Genomic DNA, 6376 nt, shown 5'->3' with positions numbered 1-6376 from the left:
CATCCATCCCGATGCCAACACGCACTCATAGCTAGCTAAGTAGTATGTGAATTGGGGACAGAATCTAAGGCGAGACTCATCAATTTCAAAAGTACTAGGCATGAGCAAAGTGGATTATTGCTGAAGGCAAGACCAATCTTCAAAAGGTTGGTAGTTTTTCTAGATTACATATATATATACATGGTCCTTAATAATGGAAGGTAAGATATGGGTAATTAATTAAAAACTGAAATATTAATCTAGCTAGGGAAAGAGCATGGTGAACTAATTAATTAGTTAATTAATTAGCTAGAGAGTTAAGGTTAAACTTAAGGCTGTGATTGCGAAGAATAAAGCGAAGGGCCACACCCAATAGAGATGAGACAGGCTATGTGGCCTTTATGAGGAGTAGTAGTGTTGGTGTGAAGGGGTTGGATTAATTGGGACCGTATTCTGAATAGCTTTAGTTCTTTATTCCAGACACTGGACAAGTGCGGAGTGAAACAGAAGCAAGCCAGCATTGAAAATACAACAAAAGGCAAAGGCGCCATAATCGTCACCATTTCGATCCCGGACCATTTTGCACTATATATATGGGGAGTCCTGATTTGTTATCTGCGTCGAACCAAAATAAGGAAGGGTGGGGCTTATGGTTGGGTCGATGCCCTTCCTCTCACTGTTGTTTATAATTTTATTTTAATACAAGCGAATGGAAAGTTTATTTTCAATATAATTTTTGATATTCAAGTATAATAAAATAAACAATAAATGTATAGCAACACCATGAATTTTGGGTATTTCCCCACAAAGAGTCCATTTTGAGGGCTAGCTAGCAGCCTCTGAACAGTTCCATTGTTCTTAATTATATAAGCTCCAAACCACCCTTTTTCATCTTTAGTGCCATGAAAACCATGCAATAATAAAACAATGCAACGCAAAGACAAGGCCAGCAACACTAGCCAGCTCTCCAGTTGGGGTCGATGGATCGATTGATCTGTCGATTGCCAGGCTTTGCAGCAATCTTCACTGATCTCTTTACATAAAGCCTGCACATGCATGCATGTATTACTGTATATATATATATATATATATATAACTTTTGGGACCATATGAGTCGACAGATGTAGCAAATATAATATTAATTGGAACCCTTGTAGGCTTGTACATACATAGATACTTTCAGGTTTATATGATCTCAACACCTAATATGCAAGTTGAAGATATATACAACTTATATTATTATTCCCCCCCACCCACCCAAATGACAGGTGACACTCCATAACGAAAGACACGTGTTGGCCTTCAATTGGTGTATTAGGAGATTAAGAGCTCTTGGTCAACCAGTTTTGTGAAAACTTATTTCAGTGGGTTAAAGGAACTGAGATTAATTGACAGTATATAGTCGAAGATGTTGATCCAATACTACATCTACTTGAGGTTGAAATACAGAAGGTCAACTGGGGCAAGCCGGCCCGGCCGGCGCTTATATCTTACAGAAAGAAAGAAAGGGTCGGGCGACTCTGCCCCGACCCGGTGATGACCCAATAGCGTTCTGTGAGCTGGATAAGCCCAAATAAGATCCCAACTCAACTTCCTACAAAAATATCTATTATCTTTTGGCTAAATTAATTATATTTTTGTCTACTTATTATTATATTTTTTTCCGTGTAATTACTTAAATTTTTTATTATTTAGATTACACCTATGAATCTAATTTTTGAATAAATTTAATTCTTATATTTTAATTTTTTTTTCGTGTGGTAGTCCGAACTTTTTGTTATTTCGATTACACTCATGAATATATATTTTGAAGTCAATTTAAGCTTATGTCTAAAAAAATAAAATAAAATAAAATGACAAAATACACGTCATACTTCATTCAAGTCAAAGTACATACACAACTTAAATTGACTTGAAAATATAGATTCATAGATATAATTGAAATAATAAAAATTTGGGTTATCATAAAATAAAAAAAAATCAAGGTACAAAGATTAAATTAACTCAAAAATATAGCTTCAAATGTGTATTTAAAATAACAAAAATTTTAAATGGTCACACAAAAAAAAAATGAAAATATAAGAACAAAAATATAGATTTGCCTATTATCTTTTAGCTTAATGATATACAACTATCGAGGAAAAAATAAATTAATAACACAAAAATCTAGATACCAGTTTGGAACAAATCCAGTCTGTTTTGGTCTTGATCTGGATCTGATTTGATTTGGATTGAATGGACACCCTTACTAACAACTGATGATCCACAAATGCCTAATTATAGTCCATTTGAGAAAAAAAAAATAAAAAAACACAAAGATTTTCTTTTTATTTTACTCAATGAATTTGAAAAAACAAAAAGAAAGTGTCAGTTTAATCAAACAAACAAAAATATCACTGTCCCATTGTCAACGGCATTTGCTGAGATATTCAAGGTTGGAAATAATTAAGACTTGGTTGCACTTGACAGGGCCATACCACCCCTTAAATTTCCTTCTACCTTTACCTAACACCCCACGGGCGGCACATTAATTTCTCTATTTGGAAGACATAATTGGAGGGATTGATCTCTTCTTTGACCCTAAGATAAATGATATAAAATTAGAGGATATGAAAGTACAAGTTTGATTTCTAAACCCCAAAGATGGTTGGAACCAACTACCAATGCCCAAATCTGTATTTTTGTCATTTTATTTTTATATTTTATTTATGATCATTTAAATTTTTTATTATTTTAATTATAGTATTCCTAAACTTATATTTTTTAATCAATTTAATTTTTATATTTGATATTTTTTTGTATAAAAATTTAAAATTTTCATTGTTTAGTTACACTCATAAATCTATATTTTTGAATTAATTTAACTCATATACTTTTATATATATATATATATAGGTAAAGTAAAATGATAAAGTAAATGTCACACTTTGTTCATGTTAAAATATAAAGATTAAATTGACTTGAAAATACAAGTTCAGAAATGTAATCGAAACAATAAAAAATTTAAATTGTTATAGAAAAAAATTAAAATACAAAAGTTAAATTGAATTAAAAATTAAATTCAAGAATATAATTGAAATAACGAAAAATTCAAATGATCACATAAAAAAATGTAAAAGTACAGAGAAAAAATATGAATTTGGCCAACTATCCATAGTTGTGTAGATATGAATGTAAGGAGAGACATTAATTTTTTTTTAGTTTAGTTTCCAATGTTTAACTCAAAAAAAGAATATTGGCAAGTAGCATATAGTAAATGAGATAAATTAATCCTAAATATTTATAGGGTCTAGCTCTTAATTTTCTTAGTTTACTTCGAACATTTTATCGTTAAAATTTAACAGTCAAACTCACTTCACTTATTTCTTTAAATTTAGATCAAATAAAAGAAAGTGTGCCATCGCATTATGGCTCAAAAATAAAAATACATGCTAAGATTCATTATTCTTGAGAGATGGTCTAATAATTTTATCATTTGGGTGTTAGCTAGTCAACCCCATTTTGCTACCCTGATGATGCAAGTGGTGACTTCACTTGCCATGGGGATAATGGATGAGAGTTGGTATGTTGATTAGGCAGGCAAATTAAGGTTAATTGGCATGCCAATGTTGTAACAATATTTTATAAATTTTACCCACCTTTTAAACACATATCTTTCAGAGGATATATCATTGGATCCACCTAGAAAATGACACAAAAAATGGATGAAAATTGTGCATATCCAACCAGTCAAGCATAATATATAATATTAATGATGTGTGGTGCACTCCAAGGCTCCCCTTCGCAAAGAAAGTTAATTATCTGGATAATTATAATTTATCCATTTACCCATTGATTTGTTATCAATTAAAATGACAGGTTAATGATATTTAACTGGTAGGGATAGCAACTACTTGTCCATCATCATCAATTTAAATACTGAAGAAATATAGTGTTCTTACAGAAAATTTGATTTACAGTACTAAATCAAAATCATCAAATTATTATATCATGCGTTGTATTTGTTGTGTCGGTGGCAAAAATTCATTAAAAGACAAAAGAAAATTAAAGTTTAAAATCCTAAAATAACTTTTTGGATTAAAAATGTGTAATTTTCTCATAATCAAGGGAGTTTCGCACAAAGCACAAGCGAGATAAACTCCAACATCCGAAAATCTCTCAAAGAACCCTATGAAAAGGATAGACACAATTCGTGAGAATCCTAATCTTAATAGATTTCGAAATATTAGGATAAATATTATTTAATAAAAATTTAATTCTAGAAAATTTATGAAAGTTAGATGCTCCTTTATAAATAAACATGTCATCATTCCGAAAAAAATATGTCTTTGATATTAATTTCAATACAATTTTCAAGTCTTCATTATCTGATTTAAGTATTGAAGATCGTTCTATTTTTTACAAACTCATCAAGCTTGATGGAGACATTTTCATTCGATAAATTCATTATTGTGCTCAAGCAACAATAATATTAATACAAATGTAGAACATTAACATAGAGTGTCGCTTAAATATAGAAATTGAGTATTCAAATATCATTTTCGCTCAACAAAACATTTGAACTCCCTAGAAATGGATTGCGGGTATGAAAATGTTGAATTGCGTTATGGTATTAAAATATTAAAAATATTATTTTAACACTTATTTATTATATTTTTGGTGACCCTCATTTATTGATGTATTACACTTTATGTCGTATTAACATGAATATATAACCATCGACAAAAATATTAAAATTAAGTATTTAAATAACATTTTGACGTATCGGTGTATATATATATATGTATACATATGTATACCTTTCATTTTGGAAGAGGAAGCGTCAATGAGAGCCTTTTTTTTCTGCAGGGACGTCGAGGCGTTCGGTGCTACTTCGTTGTCCCTAAACATGGCGACCAGCTGAAACCCTTTTCGTCTGGTCTACAAAGTGCTCGAGAGATCACTGACATTAATATATAAATCAAAACAATTAAGGCCTGTAATCTACAAGCTGCAGCTCAGCTCAGCTGTCAAAAACACACACACACATATATATGTATATATATATATATGACACAAAATAATTCAGAGTTTGAAGATATGGTTTCGCATGGCGCATTGCAATCATGCACCAATGCTCGTCGTCTCTCGTCCAGGTTAATTTGCCAGTTGCCAGCTTGCTGAAAGGTTACAGATGAACTAACCATGTACATGCACATGGCCGCCTGTCAATAAATTATTAATTAATTAATTCTATTATATATATATATTTATTTACATGATGAAAGGACACCTCAAAGGGTTCGGTTATGGAACTAATTTTAGGTATTGTTTATTAATCAAGATAAGATATGAGTAAAAAAGATCAAATATGAAAATTATTCTAAATGTTTAATTGTCCTTTCCAACATATTTGTTAAACTTATTTGGTAATCATTGAAAAAAAAGTCACATGACTTCTTTAATTATTTTGATTTTTCTAGATATACTTATCTCACTCATTCTCAAGATAAGTATATTTTAGTTCTTACAAATAAGAAAAAAATAACACTTATGTCATTTAGTACATTAAAAAAAATCAATAAACAGTTTGATAAAAATCTTAATTAAAATACTTCACAACCTTATCTTAATCATTCCATATCTTGGTTTGAAAAATATTCCGATCTTATTTTGATAGTCCTTTATTTTGTTGATTTTAACAAATCCTACCTTAGAGAACAATAAATCTCACATGTTGTGTGTTCCTCGATCTCCCTAAACTCACGTGTCTTTCCATCCAACCCAAATCCGGAAGACAAGTTAATGAATTTAAGTCTTAGATTTCAATCCCGGAGAATTTGTAACAGATATTAAAGGAGATTTATTGTTATCTTGATCTGACTCAAAAAATCTTACATCATTCTGTGAAATTTGAAAATCTCGAAAATGGCATTTGAGTATTCTATCTCACTAGCCTAGCCTATATAAAAAGCAGAATCTTATAAGTAGAGCAATTTAAAAAAAAAACCATCTTATTTTCTACATACTGACAGTCAGGAGCCGAAGTCTTAACTTATGAATTTTGCCTCGCTTCTTTTCTGCAGGTATATATATATATATATATATATATATTAATTAGACAATCATTTACCCAAAAAAAAAAAAAAATCCTTTGGTAAGGATCCTCTGCCATACATGTGTTTCACCAACCTTAGTACAGTGATAGTTGAGGAAAGCAAGAATAGTAAACAAACAATGAACGCCAAGCAAGAGGCAAGAGGACAAGCTGGTCCTTGTAGCTTCAGACTGAATAAACACAGACACTTACATATCAAGCCTTCCAAATATTATTAAAGATAGTATTAACCAAGATATATGAATATATATATATATATATATGTTAGATAGTTCCTCAAATTTGACCCTTCCTAATTAA

This window comes from Diospyros lotus, chromosome 14, assembly GCF_014633365.1.
Source record: "Diospyros lotus cultivar Yz01 chromosome 14, ASM1463336v1, whole genome shotgun sequence".
Lineage (NCBI taxonomy): Eukaryota > Viridiplantae > Streptophyta > Magnoliopsida > Ericales > Ebenaceae > Diospyros > Diospyros lotus.
This window is presented reverse-complemented; position numbering follows the sequence as displayed.